General features: G+C 47.3%; 1 long non-coding RNA gene across 1 annotated transcript in view; it reads right to left on the minus strand.

Annotated features, from left to right (window-relative positions):
* LOC148055161 (uncharacterized) overlaps positions 1 to 21,785 on the minus strand; it is a 123,749-nt gene extending 101,964 nt beyond the window's left edge. The window contains exon 1 of the long non-coding RNA XR_015705805.1: positions 21,651 to 21,785. This is a non-coding gene — a long non-coding RNA (uncharacterized LOC148055161). The remainder of the gene's footprint in view (positions 1 to 21,650) is intronic.
* Between the last annotated feature and the right edge of the window lie 348 nt (positions 21,786 to 22,133).

Genomic DNA, 22,133 nt, shown 5'->3' on the forward strand with positions numbered 1-22,133 from the left:
TACTAAAGAATGAAAAAAGGTATGCAGCTTTGGCATTTGTAAATGGAACAACATTTTCCTAAGCCAGGTGCTAGAGAGCTGTGCCAGTGAAACCTCAGCCACATCCAGCAATGTGTCTGCTTTTCCAGTCCTGGGTCCCTGGAGCTGTTATTTAAAGCAACAAATACTTTAATAGAATATATAGGTCATTTATGCATTGTTCCACATTACTTAGAGAAACTTTAATGATAGTTTATAATAGTTGGTATGTACCCTGTAAATTGGCAATATTTGTGAAAAATACCAGTGTACCCATCTTATTTCAGATGCACTCCTTTAAGCACTCTGAATAGCCATGGAAACCATAGAAAGTTAGTTAGGTTATTCAGCCACAGTTCCAAATTTGGGTGGGTGCTTTTTTTGTTTGTTTGTTTTTTTAAACTCTGGTTATGACTAACTACATTACAAAGCGGGCCGCAATGAAATATGTGTTATCCAAAAATAAATGAAAACAATCTCTGTCCCAAAGAGTAAGATGCTGGCCACAACCTACTGACCCAAGAGGTTTCAAAGATGTTATCTTTGGTTGACAGACTTCAAAGCCCACCTCTACGAGTTCCCTGTTAAAAGGTTGCTGTCAACGTGCAGCTAAACTACACAGTCTCTCTGATGCCACATGCTTTACCATAGACATGGCCCATCTCACCTCACCTCTGCCTCCCTCGACTACAGTGAGGGTCTGCCCAGGGGCTCAGGACCTACTGGTGCTGAAGTGCAAGCTGGTAACAAATTCTTGACATGCTAAATAATCAGGCTGTGATGAAAAGCAATTACTGTTGCAGATCTTTTACAGATTTAGCTTATTGTTAAACAAGAGCTCCTCCGAAGGATGAGTTTTGCAGAACAAAGGCACTTTGCAGTTTTCAGAACAAGGCAACCCAGACAACCCAAGGTCCATGACTTCTGCCAGCAGGCAGGCCTTGAAAATCCTGGTCTATACCTACAGAGCTCCTTCAAAGTCCTGTGATCTTTCCAAGTCCTGGGTCCCCAAGAGCCCAATGCAAGAGCATCCAAAAGCCAGGCTGCTCTGGCAGGAGTTTGTTACACCCACAGCAGGTTCTGGCTTCAAGCCTTCCTCATCCAAAGGCTCCCACAAGTCAGGCAGCAAGCATGAGTGCGTACGGCCATCCCGGCTCCCTCTCTAGTCTTACATCTCCTCACTGGATGAACATCACAGTCTGACAATAATTACAAGCACTACGCAAATATTTATGCTTTCCACAAATACTTGCAATCAGCCTACCCTCTCACACTAACCTGCTGCACCACCAGGCCTCCACAATGCAGACTGGCCATCTGCTTTGCTCGGTGCTACTCTTTAGTAGCTCAAGGAGCACACAGTGCCAGCTTGCCTGAAATTTGAAAACCTAGTGTACTTGAAAACAGACAGCGCAGTGATTTGAACTGTCTGGATGACAGCTGACCATCCCTTGTCCTTGTCCCGCAATCACCACAGCTTCAACTTGCCTCCTTGCTGTTCATAAAATCATATCCTTTTCGGTACTACCAAACAGGATTCCCAAAATGACTTGTATATCTCCCCAGTCAGGATCCTGAGTCTTTATTAGCATTTCAAAAATGCTGGCTACCTGCTCCGGATTTTCTCTATAACTCCCGGCAGCCTCTTTCCATTTTGTAAGATCAGTTATTGAAAACGGCACTTTTACTGTTACTGGTCCTTCGTTACCCACTGCCTGTCTTAAGAGGAGCTTGAATTACCTCTCCTTGACGTCCCCTTGTCTTCCCTGCTATCAGACCAAATCCTTCATTTCCCTTACTCCTTTGTACCATACCTGCACCCACTCCAGCCCCTTCTTGGTTTTCATTCTCCCTCAACAATTCTTCCCTCTATCCCATTCTCCTCCGCAGCACCACTAATAAATCCAAATCTTCCTCCTCTTCCTCTTCACATTTCAAACATCTCTCCCCAATACTACATGACGAACAATACCTTCTCAACCCCTTTCCAACTTTCTTATTCTCCTTTTTCAAAGCCATTACCATAGGATCCCTCGGAACTATTCCGCAATCCTTCTGCCACTCAGGATGATCACGCAGAGTAAAGAACATATCAGCATATAACACTTCATCCCATTTTCCTTCCCTCCGAAGAAACAACATCAATTGCAACAAGGTGTTATAACTTAAAGTTCCGTTTTTCGGCCACTTTTCTCCATCATCCAGCTTATATAGTGGCCACCATTGATTACAATACTTTCGCAAGAGAGCGACACAAAAGCACAAAACAATAACTTAACACAGAGACACAAGGGCAATGACTTAACCCAAAATTTAGTGAGATTAAACCAAACCTTTTACAAAATATTAATTCAGTCTTACCACAGCCAATTAAACCTCAAATTTAATCCTGGGCGTCCCCAGAGTTCTTAATCTGTGTTTGTGCACAAAATACCATATACCCGAAACTCGGGCATCCCACAGACTTTTGTCTAGCAGGACTTTCCTCCACCTGCAGGTCCCTCCTTGGCCGAACCCTGCGAGGCTTTCACCTCATCTGACAGGCAGGCAACCTCCCTGGCCCAACCCTGCAAGGCTTTCACCTTGTGTGACAGGCAGGCAATCTCCTTTACTTGGTTGCAACCCCCAAAATTAAAGAATGCCTTTTACCTTCCCAAGGATCTTGCTTAGAGCTCTTCGGTCTGGGGATGGGAGGTTCTCCCTGAGAATCCCTCGGTGCCGGCTGGAGGTCCTGCGATCCCACAGATCCATCGAGGTTCAGAAGCAGAGTCCCACCTGGGTCGCCAAAACTGTTACCGCAAACCGGTCCAAAAACTTTCTAACACCAATTTGGCATTTAGAAAGTAGGCATTCTTTATTGCAGCGCTGGATGCGCAGGGGATATCTCCACCTAGCGTTCATGCCGTAGGTCATGCCAGCAAGGTATTTATCAAACTTAAAACATACATATTCATTAATTTTCTGAGAAAAGTCATTAATATTACAATTATTTCCCAGAAATCATTAACATATTTCCCCTCCCACCAGAGCATGCACTGTTTAATTCTGGGGATTCTTTCAGGGGTCCTTGGTGGTCGTTATCCTCAAATTCGAGCTGTCTGCTTGTTGACCTCATTGATTCTTTCCACCTAATCATGCTGGTTTGGCTGTTTCCTTTTGTTAAGAACACAGCTGACACTCCCCAATGTTCAGGGAGTTTCTTGTTTTATGTTCAGACTCCCCATTATCTTTGTTCTGAGCTCACTCTTTCATTCAGGCATTCCTTCTTATCTTACAGGCCTCTCCTCTGTCCTTGGTTTCTGATGGCATGCTGATTAACTTTCTTCCTAGCTCTACTCTGTCCTTGGTAGCTTTCAATTGTTGGTGATTAACAACTTCTAAGCAGTCCTTGGTGATTAACATTTTGAAGCAGTCCTTGGTGATTAACTTCTTTTCTGAATCCCACATGTAACAGTATCAAACTTATCAGAACAAAGCACTCTTCCTTTTGGGAGACTTCAGAAGAAATGGTAAAAATCAAAGCAAAGAAGAGCACATTCAAAAAATAAAAAAAAATTCATACTTAAATGAAACGAAGACTTAACAGTGTTTCATCTCTTCCCTCCTAAATGACTGCCCAGACAGAGCAGCTGGGGAGACCGCATGCCTTCTGGCCTTTCCATGGAGCAAAGTAATGTGCCTTGCTGAAGCTTCTTTTCACAGGGGCCTACAACAGCTTAGTTTTTCATACACTGCTTGATTACTTGACTACCAGCATTATCTGGGCCATAAGGTTTGCAGATAATGCGGTCACTGAACTGTTAACAGCAAAGTCTATCAAAAACACCCAAATGTCTACACTCACAGCTACATGCAGCATCCAAGCATGCCGGAAGAGCAAAGCAGCCAGCCCTGCACAGATAATATCCAGAAGTGAGTACATGCCTGCCCTTGGACTTTTTGTTTCAGGAAAGAGCATCAAGCAAGCAAACCATTTTGTTAGTGCACTGCTTCATGAAAACAAGAGGTGCCTGATGCCAGGTGTCCCAAGTGTTAGGAGCTGGGCTCAGACTATTATTGAAAACCCCTGCTGTTATGCATATGCACATTTTACAAAAAGTTTCTTCAACCAGTCGCATGATTACACAGTCGATTGTCCCTGTAAAATAACTAAATTCACCAAAGAGGCTTTATTTGGTCCTTTGCCTGACTTAGCTGGCTTTTCACTGCTGCTTCTTTAATATTCAGACTGATCACATGGCTTAAGCCAAGAGCTTTTGTGACCAGCATACCAGTTAATCAACTGACAACCTATTTTTAGGAGCACACCTTTCCCTGAAAACTGTGCAAAATTAAAACTGACTTCAGAGAAAAGTCACACCAGCACAGACACTGCCTGAACACTGCTTTCCAGTGAGGCTTTCCTGCCCTGAACTGAGTTTCCAAAGCGAAGGGGTTTGTGCCCTGCACCATGGGGCAGAACTGCCATACAGCACGAAGTAGCTCAAAACCTAGACGAGAAAGCAGTGTCTAGGACAGCTACACTAAGAGCTAAAACACTGGCAAGGCACTGCCAGGTGTCGACAGAGCCAAAGTTAAGCAATTGGCTGAACTGAGGATGATTAGCTTCTGTCTCCATGCTCAAATGTTACTAAGTGGTGACTGAGTTTAGCATTAGAAAATAACATCACTGCAAAATGTCTAAATTAAAGACTGTCTAACTGCTCTTATCTTGATGATTTTGGAAAAATCAGGACAATTGTTTAGTCTGACCTGAGCATCACAGTATATCACATCACCCAGTTTCCCAGTAGTACATCTATTTTCCAATTATTAAACTTAGCATAGACCATCTGGATTTGACAGCAGGATGAGGTGGGCAGTCCATCCCTCTGGTTACTTAACATCTATCATTAAAAACAGCCAAAAAAAAAAAAAAATTTGTCTGCTACAGTTCCCAGGCCCTGGTTCTTGGTGAGACCTCCTTCACTAGCTTAGAGAGCCTTTTAAATACCTGGTCATTTCTCCCCACTCATCAAAGAAGGAACCCAAACCATTTACCCTCAGTCTCTCATTTGAATGCTTTAAGACATTTCCTCCCAGCAATGTAAGTTGTTTTGGTTTGTTTTTTCTCACATCCCCTCAGATTTCCCCAGCCCCTCCTACAAAATCATGGCCACAGAAACAGCATTATCAGCCCAACTGCAAACAGCCCAGCAAGTCACCTTGCTCCTCTCCCCTGCACACAGCCAAAGAGAAGGTGAGACTGCCCTACAGTACCCTGTAGCAAACACTACACATCAAGGTTACCCCCCAGATCTCCAGCCGACCCGGGCTTTATACCCCCAGCAGTAGGCGTGTCATGTTATAAGGGTGTCATGTTATAAGGGGCGGAGACAAGGAAGGGTCGACCCTTAACTCTTTCCATACAGCACGTGATCTTCCGGTCACCAGCCCTTATCTTTACTACATTTCCCCCTCCCTTAGCTCCAGCAGTTCTGGATCTTGCTGGGGGAGCTGCGTGTAAAATAATCAATATATGGTAAGACTTATACAGACACGCATCCGTTACGTTCATGGATTTTGCCCAATCCAGCCAGTAGTTCGTCACGGCTCCCTCATTACTCCCCCACACCATCAGGATGCATAGGGAAATGGTAACCTGTCAAGATAAGACTCAATAGATTGATTAATGTCTATACAGTCGAATATTTCGACTTGGTACCCATTCTAGCATCCCTTTCTCGGTTTGCACACACGCATACCCACGTCCCAGGCAACGGAGGGAATAAGGCCCCCCCCATTCACGGGTTTGCAGGTCCCGTACTTGAACCAAAGGGTAAGGCCCTTCGTTCTCATCGAGCCGGAAATGTGCCTGGGTTGCAGTCTGGGTTTTATAGGTGTTCCCTCAAATGGTATGATTTAAGGTAATTAGTGCCGTCGTCAACAGACGCTGTGCCCGAAATAAGGGAGGGCCAAGGGGAGGGGGAACCCCTGTTCCTGGGCTTATCTTTTCCCCCTCCCTAAGTCGGTTGAGTAACCCTTTTAATGTGCGGTGCGTGCGTTCTACAATGCTTTGGCCCGTACTGTTGTAGGGAATGCCATGACTCAACTGAATATCCCAGTGCGCGCAAAAGTCCTTTGTCTTCTTGCTGACATATGCCGCTCCATTATCTGTTTTAATTTTTTGTGGGATGACAAGTTGCGCCATACAGTCCTGCCAATGTAAAATAACTGCGAGAGCATTTTGTTTAGCATGCATAGTTGTTAAAATAACTCCACTGCAGGTATCAACTGTGACATGCAGATACTTACGTGGATTAAAGGGTTCATAAATCGTAACATCAGACTGCCATATTTGGTTGGGCTGCAACCCTCGAGGGTTTACCCCTGCCTCCCAGAGGGGACCTTTGGAACACACAGGACAAGCAGCAATCACAGAGCGAGCATCTTGCAACGTAATGCCAGCGAGCCTAGCTAAACCGCGAGCTCCACAGTAGAGGAGCTCATGCAGGCGGAAAGCTCGCCTTAGGTTAGAAGTTTCTTCAACCGCCAGTGCGCTCTTTGCTAAGCTGTCCGCTACTTCATTCCTGGCAGAAAGAAAACTCGGTATGGAACTATGACTATTAACATGGATAGGACAGACAGGAGCGGTTCTCATTTGCAGCGCGGTGAGCAACATTCCGGCAATCTCCGACGTTGCCCCAAGTGCCCATCGGCACTTCTTTAGTAACTTATATATATAGCAAGAGTCTGTGATTAGATCCAAGGTCTCTTCAGGCCATTGAGTGAGAGCCATCCATACCGCCTTGGCCTCAAGATACTGCACGGATTGCCCTTGATCTTGATAACTAATGTGGGTCCACTGACCATCCTCCTGCCATGTAACGACAGCTTTCCCAGTAATCGATGACGCGTCGGTAAAAACCGTGCGGCCTCCGGTGGGTTGTTCAACTATGGCACTAGCTGGCAAAAAATGGAGTACCTGGATTATCTCCCCACAGGGGTGTGGTCTTAGACCCTCAATACGACCCGTAAATTCAGCTATCGCCGCTTGCAGGAGCCCCACTTGTGGAAGTACGAGCTCCCACTGTGCCAAAGAACAGGGCAATGCGATGACCTCCAGGTCCTTCCCTGTTAAGTGTTGAGTTTGCCTCCGACAGCGGAGAATAAGCTGGGATAATAATGTTGGCCAAGAAATTAAAGCTGTCTTTGGTTTGCCTTGATACAACCAAGCAAAAGGCCAGCCTTTTTCACCATTATTTTGAATTAGTAAACCATGGCCAGTGGTATCGGTCATGTAAATCAGGGCAGTGACCGGTTGTTCAGGTGTAAATCAAGCAAGACCCCAATGCTGGGCCCGCTCCATAATTGTCCTAAGAATCTCCTGATGGTTTCTTGAAAGAGTCCTTGGAGCTAGGGGGGAATCTCCTCCTTTCAGGAGTTGATATAAGGTAGTCATTTCTGCCTCAGATATTGGAATAAAGTTTCTAAGCCACAATAGTTGTCCAATTAATTTTTGTGCCTCATGGAGTGTTGTCACTGTAGTCCGAATTTCAAATGATTGTGCTGTCACGCTTCGTGGCCTCAGTTGAGTACCTAAATACTTTACTGCACGTCCTACCTGTGTTTTCCGAGGCTCAATGTGTAACCCATGTCGCTCCAAACTGACTATCAGCTGCACGTGTGCCTTTTCCAGTAACTCCTCTTGGTTGGACGCCAATAACACGTCATCCATGTAATGGAAAATGATGACCGTAGGGAAATTTTCTCGAATAGGACGTATCGCAGCAGCTACAGCAATTTGACACAAGACTGGTGAGTTTTTCATGCCCTGGGGTAACACCTTCCATTGATATCTGGCACACACGAGTGTTGATTGTTAGGCTCAGGAACAGTAAAGGCAAAGCGTACTCTATCTTCTTCATGCAAGGGAACACTAAAAAAGCAATCTCTAATATCCATAACCACTATTTGATAGTCAGGTGGAACCATGGCTGGAGAAGGGAGGCCTGCTTGTAGCGGGCCCATGTCTTGTATACATGCATTAACTGCACGTAGATCATGTAGCAGTCGCCATGCTCCCGATTTTTTCTTTATCACGAAAATGGGGGTGTTCCAGGGACTTGTAGAGGGTTCGATGTGTCCTCCGTCAAGTTCGCGTTGTACCAATTGTCGAACAGCCGCCCTCTTTTCCTCTGTCAATGGCCACTGCTCTACCCACACTGGCTTATCTGTCAACCAGGTGAGTTTTAATGGGCGGACACAGGCAGTGGCCATTATGATAAATTTGTACGCAGCACTATATTCATCTTCTGCAAGCAACATCGTCCCAAGATGACAACGGGTAACTCAGCAATGATGGGGTTACACCATGCTACCCTAGCTTGTCCGGATTCCGGATCCTTCAACATAATTTGCATTGGGTTCCTGCTTTGATGCGAGGTCTGCATGCCTCCCACGCCTTGCAGCGAACCTCTCGGTTCGAGTGGCCAATCATCTGGCCATAGATGTGATGGGATTACTATAACGTCCGCCCCTGTATCCAAAAGGGCTCTTAATACGAGGCGTGGTGGTCCCCCCAACTCGGGGAGACATGGGGTAACTATAATATCTACTTCTGGCCGTGTGGTCATGTTTAGGGTGAGTGCCACATATGGCGAGGCTCTATCCCCAGCCTCCTCTATTGCGCGCTCCCATCTCTCCAAGGCAGCTGAGTTGGATATTCTGTCATTGGAACCGCAGGTGACTGTGCTGGTCCCGGGGAAGGAAAGACTCCCTGTACCACACATTGCGCTGCTGTCGTCGGGCCTGTTGAGCTGATCGCTGGGGCAGGTGGGGATGGCACGGCCCTCAGCCATCCCCTCTTCTTGTTTCCCCAGCCCGGTCTCCTTTGCTGATTCCCCGCTTTGCACTGTCGAGCTCTGTGGCCTAGTTGCCCGCAGCGCCAGCATCGTAGGTCTCTCTCTCCTTCCCCTGTTCCGGGGGTGTTTATTTTTGAAGGGCATTGTCGCGCCATGTGTCCTTGCCCCCCACACTTATGGCACGTAAGTCGTGCATCTCGACAGGCCGCATGGACCGCAGCCACTACCGGTTGCATACTTTGCACCTGTTCCTGTTCCAGCACGTAACGAATCATCTGTGAAAGCGTGGTCCCTATGGGTAACTGCCTTAGCAACACTGCGGTTTGTGGGTTTGCTTGCATACGTGCACAGTCAAGCAATATCGCCTCCTTAGCCTGCTCAGGAAGTCGAGCAACCTGGAGCGCTGCTTGCAGCCGGTCTAAAAACTTTGTGAAGGGCTCACTTAACGATTGCCGTATTTGGACCCATGGAGGCTCCCTTCTATCAAGAGCCGCGATGATGCGTATCGCTTCCTGGGCAGCTTTCGAAGATGCAGCAAAATCGCGCCCCCGCGTTCGCTGAGCCTGTGCCTGAGGAGTTGCGAGCTGCCCTTCACCCATCAGCTGCTCTAAAGTCACTCCTGCCATGGGATGGTTGGCCTGTTGCACCTCGATAACAATTTGGGTGCACTGATTCCTCCACTCCTCCCTAAACAATACCATCATCGAGGGGGTCAATACGGCCCGCATCAACTGAATGATATCAAAAGGTGCAAGCCGCGTTGCAAAAACACAGTCTAGTAGGACTTGGGTCTCTGGGGAGTTTAATACATGACTTTTCACCGTTGTGACCAATTCTTTCACCAACTTCGCATCTAACGGTTGCCACTCATATCCTCCACCTGGGGCTGCTCGGATAGGAAATGCTTGAATCGGAAGGGCCTGGAATTGCACTCCTTCCAAGACACAATTTTTTGCAATCATCCGCCAATCCGTCCCGTTTGCCCTCTCTTTCGGCATTCCCCCTTTCTGCATTTGCCACCACCCCTCTCAATCGGCTGATCAATGCCTCGAGTTCCCTTGAAACCTCGTTAGTCCGTCTCGGAAGCGGGGGCGGATGAGCAACAATCGAGGATCCCTCGTCACCCCCTTCGCCCTCACTGCTATCAGAGCTCATGGGATAATCGTGTACAGGCTCCCTCCACTGTGAGGGAATACCAGTTCGCTTTCCCACTGCCCAAGGGGTAAGGGGTCCCTCTGGTGGCTCAGGTATCACTGGCAGTGCCGGGGGAGCCCTACCACCCCCCCCCCCGATGTCCTGCGCTCCGCTCTCTGTGTGTCCAGCACTCGTCGATCACTGGGATACAATGGGGCGTCCTCAGGTGTTTTGCCTTCCTTTTCTCCTTCCCGCCATCTTCCTTCACGTAGTTTGCGATACCGCTGGGATCCCACATTGGCCCCCGGGACCCAATCCAGCAACCTATCAGTCAGCTCCCTTTCCACACATTGTTGCAACTCGCCCCAGGGGTACTGAGGAAGTGGCAGATCCACCTGTGCAGGGGGCGCCGAAGGTTCCGTGGGCGGCCGCTCTAAACTCCCCACTTGTATCAGGAACACCTTTCCCGACTCCTTTGTTCCCGCTGCGTCATAGTCTCCCTGCGCCTCCCCTTCCTCCGTTGGCTCAGCCCCCAGTAACGACTGTTCCATCTGTGTCCCACAGGCCACTCCTTCCCAGCCAGCCTGTGTCCCCTCCGAAACTAAACTTGTTGGCTTTTCGTTCCCAGGAGATTCATGCCCCATCAGCACGCCACGTGCAGCAGGCCAGCGCCACCTTGCCGCAAACCCCCTCTTGAGCACCCTTGTCGTTACCGACTTTAGTACCTTTATGAGTTCCACGAGCTCCATCGCTGTTGCCTGATCACATCGGGGTCACCACTGTGTAGCAAACGCTACACATCAAGGTTATCCCGCCAGATCTCCAGCCGACCCGGGCTTTATACCCTCAGCAGTAGGCGTGTCATGTTATAAGGGGCGGAGACAAGGCAGGGTCGACCCTTAACTCTTTCCGTACAGCACGTGATCTTCCAGTCGCCAGCCCTTATCTTTACTACAGTACCCCACGCTGCAGGAGCAGCCTGCCCTCCATGCACACCTTGTCCATGCAACCAGCCAGCTGGCTGTATTTAAAAAGTGTATTTTATTTGCACTGGGGCCATGCCATCTGGGTTACACCACCTTCAATAGTATTCTCTGCTCCACCAGTACTTCCATCGCCTGTGAGCTTTCAGGAACAATTTTAAATGTACTCTTGGGTCACCGATTCTGCTGGTTTTGGCTGGGACAGAGTTAGTTTTCTTCATAGTAGCTAGCATGGGGCTATGTTTTGGATTTGTGCTGGAAACAGTGTTGATAATACAGGGATGTTTTCATTATTGCTGAGCAGTGCTTACACAGAGTCAAGGCCTTTTCTGCTTCTCACACCACCCCACCAGCGAGTAGGCTCGAGGTGCACAAGAAATTGGGAGGGGACACAGCTGGGACAGCTGACCCCAACTGACCAAAGGGATGTTCCATACCATATGACGTCATGCTCAGCAATAAAAAGCTGGGGGAAGAAGGAGGAAGGGGGGACGTTCGTAGTCGTGGCATTTGTCTTCCCAAGTAACCATTATGCGTGATGGAGCCCTGCTTTCCTGGGGATGGCTGAACACCTGCCTGCCGATGGGAAGTAGTGAATGAATTCCTTGTTTTGCTTTGCTTGCGTGCATGGCTTTTGCTTTACCTATTAAACTGTCTTTATCTCAACCCACGAGTTTTCTCACTTTTGCCCTTCCGATTCTCTCCCCCATCCCACTGGGGGGGAGTGAGTGAACGGCTGTGTGGTGCTTAGTTATCGGCCGGGGTTAAACCATGACACCGATGAAAACACTGAATGTCCTGAAGCTTCTTTGCATTGATCCCTTGACAATCTTCACTGAGAGCAACCTCTGCTGGGTGATAACTTCAGCAGTCCTTTCCTATAATTTCATGGAATCATAGAATGGTTTGGGTTGGAAGGGACCTTAAAGATCATCTGGTTCCAACCCCCCTGCCATGGGCAGGGACACCTTCCACTAGACCAGGTTGCTCAAAGCCTCATCCAACCTGGCCTTGAACACTTCCAGGGATGGGGCATCCACAACTTCTCTGGGCAACCTGTTCCAGTGCCTCACCACCCTCATAGTGAAGAATTTCTTCCTTATATCTAATCTAAATCTACCCTCTTTCAGTTTAAAGCCATTACCCCTTGTCCTATCACTATGTGCGCTTGTAAAAAGTCCAGCTTTCTTGTAGGCCCCCTTCAGGTACTAGAAGGCTGCTATAAGGTCTCCCCGGAGCCTTCTCTTCTCCAGGCTGAACAACCCCAACTCTCCAACTCTCTCAGCCTGTCCTCATAGGAGAGGTGATCCAGCCCCCTGATCATCTTCGTGGCCCTCCTCTGGACTCGCTCCAACAGGTCCATGTCCTTCTTATGTTGGGGGCCCCAGAGCTGAGCACAGTACTCCAGGTGGGGTCTCACCAGAGCAGAGGGGGAGAATCACCTCCCTCGACCTGCTGGCCACGCTTCTTTTGATGCAGCCCAGGATACGGTTGGCTTTCTGGGCTGCACACATTGCCGGGTCATGTTGAGTTTCTCATCAACCAACACCCCCAAGTCCTTCTCCTCAGAGCTGCTCTCTATCCATTCTCCGCTCAGCTTGCATTTGTGCTTGGGATTGCCCCAACCCATGTGCAGGACCTTGCACTTGGCCTTGTTGAACTTCATGAGGTTTCACACGGGCCCACCTCTCCAGCTTGTCAGGGTCCCTCTGGATCGCATCCCTACCCTCTAGCGTGTTGACTGCACCACACAGCTTGGTGTCGTTGGCAAACTTGCTGAGGGTGCACTCAATCCCACTGTCCATGTTGCCAACAAAGATGTTAAACAGTGCCTGTCCCAATACCGACCCCTGAGGAACGCCACTTGTCACTAGTCTCCACTTGGACATCGAGCCGTTGACCGCAACTCTTTGAGTGCGAGAATCCAGCGAATCCCTTATCCACCAAGTGGTCCATCTGTCGAATCCATGTCTCTCCAATTTAGAGACAAGGATGTCGTGTGGGACAGTATCAAATGCTTTGCACAAGTCCAGGTAGATGACGTCTGTTGCTCTTCCCTTATCCACCAATGCTGTAACCCCGTCGTAGAAGGCCACCAAATTTGTCAGGCATGATTTGCCCTTAATGAAGCCACGTTGGCTGTCACCAATCACCTTTCTGTTTTCCATGTGCCTTAGCATAGTTTCAAGGAGGATCTGCTCCATGATCTTGCCAGGCACAGAGGTGAGACTGACTGGCCTGCAGTTCCCCGGGTCTTCCTTTTTTCCCTTTTTAAAAATGGGAGTTATGTTTCCCCTTTTCCAGTCAGTGGGAATTTCATATTATTTTCTCATCTGCAGGTTGTTCCAGCTCATGCTGCGGCCATTTCTCTGCCTTTCACAGCAGAGGAGCTACTAACAGAGCAACTGGAAGATGAAAGACAAGTCAGCAATGGCAAAGTCTGACAATTTGAGGCCATCACTTCGTACAGCAATCTGTATTCTGAATTCTCAATCTGAATGTCTGAATTCTCCAGGTTAGCTCTGATGTTCAAGACCGCGACCCTAGAGACAGAATGGCACACACAGATGCAATGTGGTGCATTGCCAGGGACAGACAGAACCAAGAACACACTGCGGGGCAGTAACTGCTTAAATCCATATACCACAGGAGTGAAGAAGCAGTTAAAGGGAAATTTCTGTATGCATTGACTTAAAAGCATGTAGCTGGAACAGCTGCTTCACTTTTGAGTAAACTGACAACTCTGAGCTGTTCCACAAAGATGTTCTGTCTTTAAAAAGTACTTTTGGTACTGGGTCCAAGCAGACTTTAAGGCAGGGGAAAAAAGACATTAACACTGTACAAAGTGACAAAAGCCAATAAATTGGTATAAAACATTAACTATTTCTCACCACATCATATTAAAAAAAAATAATCTAATTGCTCAAAACATTGCTAAAGACCTTCCAGTTTAGATCAGTGTCACAACAGCCAACTTCACAATTGGCTGGTTCGAAATGGGTTACCTGCTCACATCTTCCCATAGCTTACTTTTTGATGAGCATTTTTAAATACAATTTCAATGACTACTCAAGAAGTATCTTGAACAGTATGCCTGAACCACTGTTTTGCCAGTGACTGTAACATAACAAGCCAAGGAAAAAAACATATGAGGTCTCCAGAAAACATTAAGAACTGTTCCTGTTAAAACTCCATGTGAGAGATGACACATCGACACATTTTGGATCAGTCCTACTGGACAGAAAGAGAAGTGCAATACTTTCCATTTTCGGACTGTGAACATTTATATATTTAAGTATTTGAGCATACACCACCTATAATTGCGGGAAGTTCCAATCACTGAACTGCAAACATCAGGTCCCAGCATAGGTATCACTAATTAAAGTGATGACAAGATTACTAGGTGTGTCAAGACTCTCTTCAAAATAAACACAGAGCCATCTCCCCACAGCTATGGGTAAACACTACAGTCCCCACAGCTCTGGCTGGCTCTGTCCCTCAGTGCCTCACGCTGTAGCACATGCTGATGTTGAAGCCTATTTCTTGGGTGACCTGAACAATTCAGTTGTCAGAACAGTCCATCACATCCTAAAAATCTAGGAGGCCAAGCATTTAACATGTCAAAACATATTAGAGCCCCATATAGTTGAGAAACAAATGGAAGCGCCATTAACTCAGGTATGAGAAGGACCTTGGAAGCAACCTAAGGTCCAAGTGTCTTCACATGGCTAAGTTGAGAACACCATCTAATGTCAGCATGTGTTTGGGATGACAGCAGTCACCAGCTCCAGACGACACCATCAGCTTATTCTGTAGCCATAGCTAAGGCTTCAATTGCTCCCCTGAAACAAATATGTCTTGCACCAGCAACCGTGAGTGCATCCATCGTAATGAAAGTCTCAGTAACAGGAAAAACACCCTGGAATACCTACACTTGCAAAAATTAAAATAAAAGCAGCAGTAGGTTTTATATCCTTCTGCAAAAAAGTATCCCCTTGCCCTTAAGGGTGAAGGTCCTGTTCTTATACTGCCTTCACTCCACAGCTGTAGAGCCATGAATATTTAAGCTGTTGCTTTAAACCCACAATGCAACCAACTTGTGGGATGCAAGAGGAAAAGGCTAAAAAAATTAAGCAGCAATGGGATTTTAAGCAGGAATGAGAAAGAGTATCTTCTGCCTCTTATGCAGTGGCAGGGAAAGGACTCCTTTGAATTCAACCTAGCAATGCAAGTGTCAAATGATACAATGCTTACAGGATCTCACTGTCTTTTGGTCGCTTTCCCCTCCCTTTCCAATCACTTTTGAATCTAGCAGCAAATTTTATCCAGCTATGGCAGGCAGATGAGGGCCTCAAAGATATATACAATTTCCATGAAACCAGGGTTAGCAGAGAAAAATCAATCCTGAACAAAGAAAAGGCTGCAACATAAGTTCAGTATTTATTAGAAAGGGAATCAACGTAAGATACCAACCTCAATACACAAAGCTGTAGAAAAACAGGCTTTGCTAATTCAGTTGTTCAGGCAACCATTTGTTTAAAACAAAAACTCCATGTTTTTTGAAATGGAAAAAAAAGGTCCTTCCCTACTCTGTTTTTCCTAACTGTATTTAAGTGGAGTATACTACAATACTCCAAATCAGACCTCGGACAGCTAGTTTCATCTTCAGTCATGACTGATAGTGGTGGCAGGGGTGAACAGAGGGGTGTGGAAAGGCAGCTGTGAGAGGGGGCAAGACCCACAACTAAATTTCCCACCTCTTTTTTTTAACTGACCAGCTCAGGTTAAACACAATAAACCAAACCCCTCTCACTCAGGAAGACTGTTTGTAGGAGGAGAGATGTTTTTTGGGGAGTACCGCATGGAGTGGAGCTGGGAATGCCGCCAGCACCATCCCACAGTGCTGCAGACATTGCGCCACGCACACGCCCCAGCAATGCCACGGCATCCTCAGAGGACACAAACCTGGATGAGGATGACAGAGCCACCCTCTTCACCATGTAATGAAAAGAGGAGACTGTGAGGACAGGACTGCAAGTCCCCTTCTCAACCTGCAGATGCAAACAGGCAGTGCCAGAGAGGCAGACAGCCCCAGAGAACATGGGGGGGCTTCCTTCCCTAGCCCCCAAAGTCATGAGCTTTTATAAGTTAGAAGTTATAAGATTGGCCTAGGCCATGATTTTAAATAAAGCTTGCTTGCTTGTTTGTTTTTTAAACCCTCAGAGTTAGAGGTCTGGGTATAAAATGAAAATCTGATACTCTAACTTGTGACACATCATATTGCATTTACTACATGATATGATTTCCTAAGTGCAGAACAGTATTAAAGAAAGCACTCAAGATTTAAGACACACAAAAATAGCTTTATAAGCTTTAATAACTACCAGTTAAAATTGAAAAATCCATCTTCTTGAACAACCCAGCTACAACATACTGCTCCCAAAAAATTAATGTTAACTATGTAAATTATATATATTTAACTCTAGAAAACACATATTCATCGTAATAAAGATTTTCCACAACAGCTGCTTTTCTTAACCATGGTCTCAACTTTATTCTCTTGAGAATAACTACTGAAGAAAAGCCAAATGTAAAATCCTGTTTCCAGTCAATTTAAGCAGATGTTTTTATGTAATCAAAATCATTGTAGAGGCCCAAGCCAGACTGTATTCTCACTGAGTTCTGAAAATTTGTCTACTAACAAAACACTAGCAAAGAAGAAACATTTAGCAAGCTTATTACAGCTCAGAAACCTAAAAATTGCATTTCTCTTCAAAATAAGATTGTATGTTGCCCAATAAAAAAAAAACAGCTGCAGAAATTAAAGTTTATAAATGGCCAAGTTCCTTGAGAGCAAGTTCCCAGGGTCTAGTTGGCAAGGATACAAGTCACACAGTAATGTTAATTAAGATTATTTTAGATAATTTTTGAGCACAAACTCAGCATAACCAAAGTACACTGAAGTTTGGCAGCTTGCTACTGTATCCTTTAACAACTGGAATCTGGGCCGGTGTGCTGGTTTTGGCTGGGACAGAGTTAATTTTCTTCATAGTAGCTAGCATGGGGCTATGTTTTGGATTTGTGCTGGAAACAGTGTTGATAATACAGGGATGTTTTCATTATTGCTGAGCAGTGCTTACACAGAGTCAAGGCCTTTTCTGCTTCTCACACCACCCCACCAGCGAGTAGGCTCGAGGTGCACAAGAAATTGGGAGGGGACACAGCTGGGACAGCTGACCCCAACTGACCAAAGGGATGTTCCATACCATATGACGTCATGCTCAGCAATAAAAAGCTGGGGGAAGAAGGAGGAAGGGGGGACATTCGTAGTCATGGCGTTTGTCTTCCCAAGTAACCATTATGTGTGATGGAGCCCTGCTTTCCTGAAGATGGCTGAACACCTGCCCGCCAATGGGAAGGAGTGAATTAATTCCTTGTTTTGCTTTGCTTGCGTGCATGGCTTTTGCTTTACCTATTAAACTGTCTTTATCTCAACCCACGAGTTTTCTCACTTTTGCCCTTCCGATTCTCTCCCCCATTCCACTGTGAGGGGAGTGAGTGAACGGCTGTGTGGTGCTTAGTTGCCGGCTGGGGTTAAACCATGACAGTCCTTTTTGGTGCCCGATGTGGGGCTCGAAGGGTTTGAAATAAGAACAGGTTTGACTGGAATGTGCTAGATTTAATTTATAGCTGTTATTGCTGTTTAGCTATTAATTGGCAGGCTCCTGTGCTTGCTTACCTTACTGTATATTAGAGTCTAGTGCTCGTTAGTGGCTACTTTTTGCTTTTGCTGCTTGCTGTGCTGCTCATCATCTGACTCTGCTGTGCCTGGGAACATTTTGATAACAGCAATGGCCATGCGCCTGGGCTGGCAGATGCCAGGGCATCGCTGCTGTTTTTGTGCTGCTGTACTGGACAGGCTGGAACTCCAGTGTGAACTCGAGTCGAAGGGACTGTGACCTGTGGATGAGTCCACGTGGGAACAGGACACCCCAAAGAGTCTGTGGCCATGAATAAGCCCACACCAGAGCAGGTATATCTCGAAGCATCTGTGGCCGTGGTTATGTCTGTGCTGCAGCAGGTATATCTCTGAAGGGATTGTGGCCCAAGGATAAGTCCATGCTGTAGCAGGTACACTTTGAAGCATCAGTGGCTGTGCATGAGCTCATGCTGGAGCACCTCAAAGCGTGTGGCCATGGATAAGCCCACGACAGAGCAGGTACTCCCCTGGAGGGACTGCAGCCATGGGTAAGGCCATGTTGGAGCAGGTATATCTCTGAAGGCATTGCGGCCCATGGAGAAGGCCATGCTGGAACAGGTGCACCTCTAAGCGACTGTGGCTGTGGATAAGTCTATGCCACAGCAGGTATACCCCTGGAGAGATTGTGGCTCATAGATAAGGCTCCACTTGGAGCAGGCACACCCCTAAGGGACTGCAGTCTGTGGATAAGTCCAAGCCGGAGCTTGGGCAAGGGGAGGAGTCCATTGCAATGTTAAACCCAATGGTCTGGTCCAAAGGAGCCAGGGGTGGAGATTGTAATGGAAATACCTTTAAATTGTTGTAACCCATGATTTGAGTTGCATGTTATGGGAATTACTATAGCAGGAACCCCTTGTTGCTAGCTAGGCTAGGAGCAAGGGGAAGAGTTCATTGCAATGTTAAACCCTATAACCTGGCCCAAAGGGGCCAGGGGTGGAGATTGTAATGGAAATAATACCTTTAAATTGTTGTAACCCATGATCTGAGTTGCATGTTATAGGAGTTGCTATAGCAGGAACCACCTGAACCAATGGAGAAGAAGCCTTACAAGAAGCAGTGCAAGTGCAGCAGTGACCCAACCTGAGCTGGCTTTGGTGCCCAATAACTCCACGCAACACACCACCTCTCCTGTCCTGAGCGACCACCATCACAGATGGAGCCCAAAGTCATGCACTAAATGAATTCAATGGACATTTTGTGGCATTTGTGGACATTTTACAGACATTTCACTTTCACAGCTCACAAGGACAATACCAAAATTCTCAAGTCAGTTCTAGGAAAGCAGATCCACATAAACAGAGAGGCAGATATGATATATACAGGGCAAAAATACTTCATATCAAAACAAACAAACAAACAAAAACCAAGCAACATCCCATGGGATATCAAACCCATTAAACTAGTATTTTTTTAGGGAAAAAGGAGGGACCCAACATGTTTTCAGGACTCATTGTATAAAGTTCCATCTTTCCTCAAGCACATCATCTGTTTCTGGAGGCAGGGTTAACTTCATCTTCTGGGAAACATTTAAGGAGAGGCCAAATTCCTTCTCGATTTTCCAGCTTGATTAACAGTACCCATAAAATGCCTGAGGATGTCAGGTTGAGAGAGAAAAAAGAACTTCTATCCCTCTTTTTTTTCTTGTGGATTAATTATGTTAAACAAACAGCCTCCTCTTCATGAAGGTTGGAATAAATCTAGCCATGAATGCAAAGACCATTTTTCCTTTTAAAAAAAAAAGTTATATTGCATGCTATTGAAACACATTTTATGCCATTTATCATCTTAGCCTATAAAAAGGTTATCCACACTAAGGTTGCTGGTATAACTCCAGCAATATGCCATATTTAGCACATATAAGTCTTAAATCAAAAATAGTGCTTGAGCCAGCAGAATACATCTTCCCAGGGTATTGCATAATTTTGGCACTATGACTGCATCCACTTTAGGGCTTTTGCTTCGGCTCCAACATCACTAAGGAGTTCAGTTTATTTCCAGACTCCGAAGTGACACATCAGTGTCAATAAAACACATTACTATTAGATATTACTACACAGGATTGGAACAGTGGCTTTAAGAATGCCTCAAAGTTTGGTCATGCTAAAGCCACGCCATTCACCATATGAGTCTCACAACGTTTTCGTCCTCTTGGTATTAAGATACTTCTCCAGGAGCTACACCAGAAAAAGCAAAAATGATGCAAACAGCTATTAACCACTGCAGTAACAGCACCTACTAACAGCACTTTGTTGTTTCCACACTATGGAGGAGACTGAACCAGACAAAAACTTGTTTCACATGCTGCCAAAACACATGCAAAACAGCAGCCAAGGAGACCTCCTTCTTTAAGAGGAATATTAGCAAATGGAGTTACTGCTCTCCCCCACAGCCACCCAGGGCCATTTGGCGAGGTGCAGGGGAACTTGCGGAGGACGGGCGCATGGAGGCACGCTCAGTAATCCTCCCAGTCCACTAAAGATTGAAAGAACCGCAGCTGGGAGACCAAATCGAGCCTGGGATTTCAAACTTCAGGAAAGATCTGAGTTTTTTTCCAGATGGTTCACACAAAAGCAAGAGAACAATCAGATGCTGAGGGTGGGCACAGTGACCAATGAAGAAATATCATTAGAATGAGGACCGTAAGGTATTTAAATATGTAAAAGGCTACTGTAAAACAACAGGAATAAGTTCACCTGCTAGTCTATTGCAGACGGGACAAGTAGTAATGGGTTTCTATTGTGGAAGTGGAGATTTGGGAAAACGAAACACAAAATAAAGTGCCTGGGAGAGATGTGGTCTAACAACAGGCTAAAGAGACAACTGGTAGGAACAGAAGTGCAATCAAGGAGGAGATCTGGACAGAGCCTCACAACCACCTTTCTCCTCCAATTCCACGGTCATTCATCCATCAGAACTGATTCAATCAAGAAAACCTCAGTAACATGCAGTGCACTGATTCATCATCCTGTGGATGCTGAAGGGTGTAGGTCCTGCACAGCCCTGCATCACTACTCGCTCTCACCTTTTACTTCCTCCACTAGCACCTACACTTGCTGAATCTTTCCACAAGAGAAATTTAAACGAGCTTGTGAAAGGGTCTGAGGAGCACTGGCACCAAGCAGCCAGCAGCTAAGAGAGAAATAAGACCATTCCACTTCTTATAGCATGGGGTCTCATCTCCCCACCACCAATCACCAACGGCAATTATCTAACCCCCTCTCATAGTTTTAAGTGCATCACGTGATCTTGCTTCTGTTACCCCTTTGGGGTACTCCTTGTACTATAGGTCTTTGGAAAGGCTTCTCTCAATGTCTTCATCTGCATCCCACAGCCCCACTACAGCTCCTCATGCAGATGCTCACAAGCACAGCGACTCTCTACTGCGAATATTACACCTTCGGAAGACAGGCAACGTAAGCACTGCTTTGAACTTAACGATCTGTCCTCCTGAAATGCAAGGGGAATTTATCCAGGATACTTCACAAAAACACTACTATAAAGACTTAAAATGACAAGTTTTATAGACAGGCACCTCCGTTGCAATCGGCTCCCTCTCTGCAAGTGTTACTATTATTTTAATGCGTTAATTGCCCTGGGGAGGCTGGCACCCCGGAGGCCGACCGCGGAGAGCCCCCGGCTCTCCCCTGTCCTGGGCAGGCACTGCCCCGCCCCGTTTGCTCTCGGTCCACCACAGCCCGCGGCGGGACCAGCACCACCCCGACCCCGCGGGGCGCTCCCTCGGGAGCTCGCTCCCCGCGTTTTATGACGGGCAGCAGGAACGGCGGAGCCCCCCGGGCGGGCCCCCGGCGCTGTTTCCCGGGGGATCCCCCCCTTCTCTCGCCCAGCGCAGGGGAGGCTTGCCGAGTCCTGAGCCGCCCGCCGCGCACACCTGCTGGCCTCCCCGCCCCGTACCTGGCTGGCGCAGCAGAGCGCAGACATGCCGACGGCGCGGCCTAGCTGGCTGCCTCCCTCATGTGGGTGCGGGCAGGGAAGCGCGCGGGGGAACCACCACCGCGGGCGGAGCGGCACCACCTCTGCCCGGCTGCCAGCCGCAACGCCCTCAGCCTGGCCCCGCCGCCCGGCTTCCGCTGCCGTCAGCGTGGGCGGTGGCCGGCGGGAGGCCAGAGCAGGCCGCCCGGGGACAGGAGCATTATTTCTTGGCCTCCGGGGGGGACTCTGCGCCGTTTCTGCTCTCCGAATCGCAGCGTGAAGGCCGCCGCGGTGCCAGCTCGCCTGCAGCTGCTGCTGCGGTTGTTCCTGCTCCCTTTGGTGGGGCATGGGCTGCTTCGCCAGCCGGTCTGCCCCTCTGGAGGCCCTTCTTCCCCGAGGTACGCCCGGGAAGTACGCTATGGGGGGTCACTCTCTCCCCTATCGATCCATCCAGGCTGAGACGAC

The sequence above is a fragment of the Nipponia nippon genome, unplaced genomic scaffold, assembly GCF_047370975.1.
Source record: "Nipponia nippon isolate SJK-2023a ecotype South Korea unplaced genomic scaffold, ASM4737097v1 scaffold_26, whole genome shotgun sequence".
Taxonomy (NCBI): Eukaryota; Metazoa; Chordata; class Aves; order Pelecaniformes; family Threskiornithidae; genus Nipponia; species Nipponia nippon.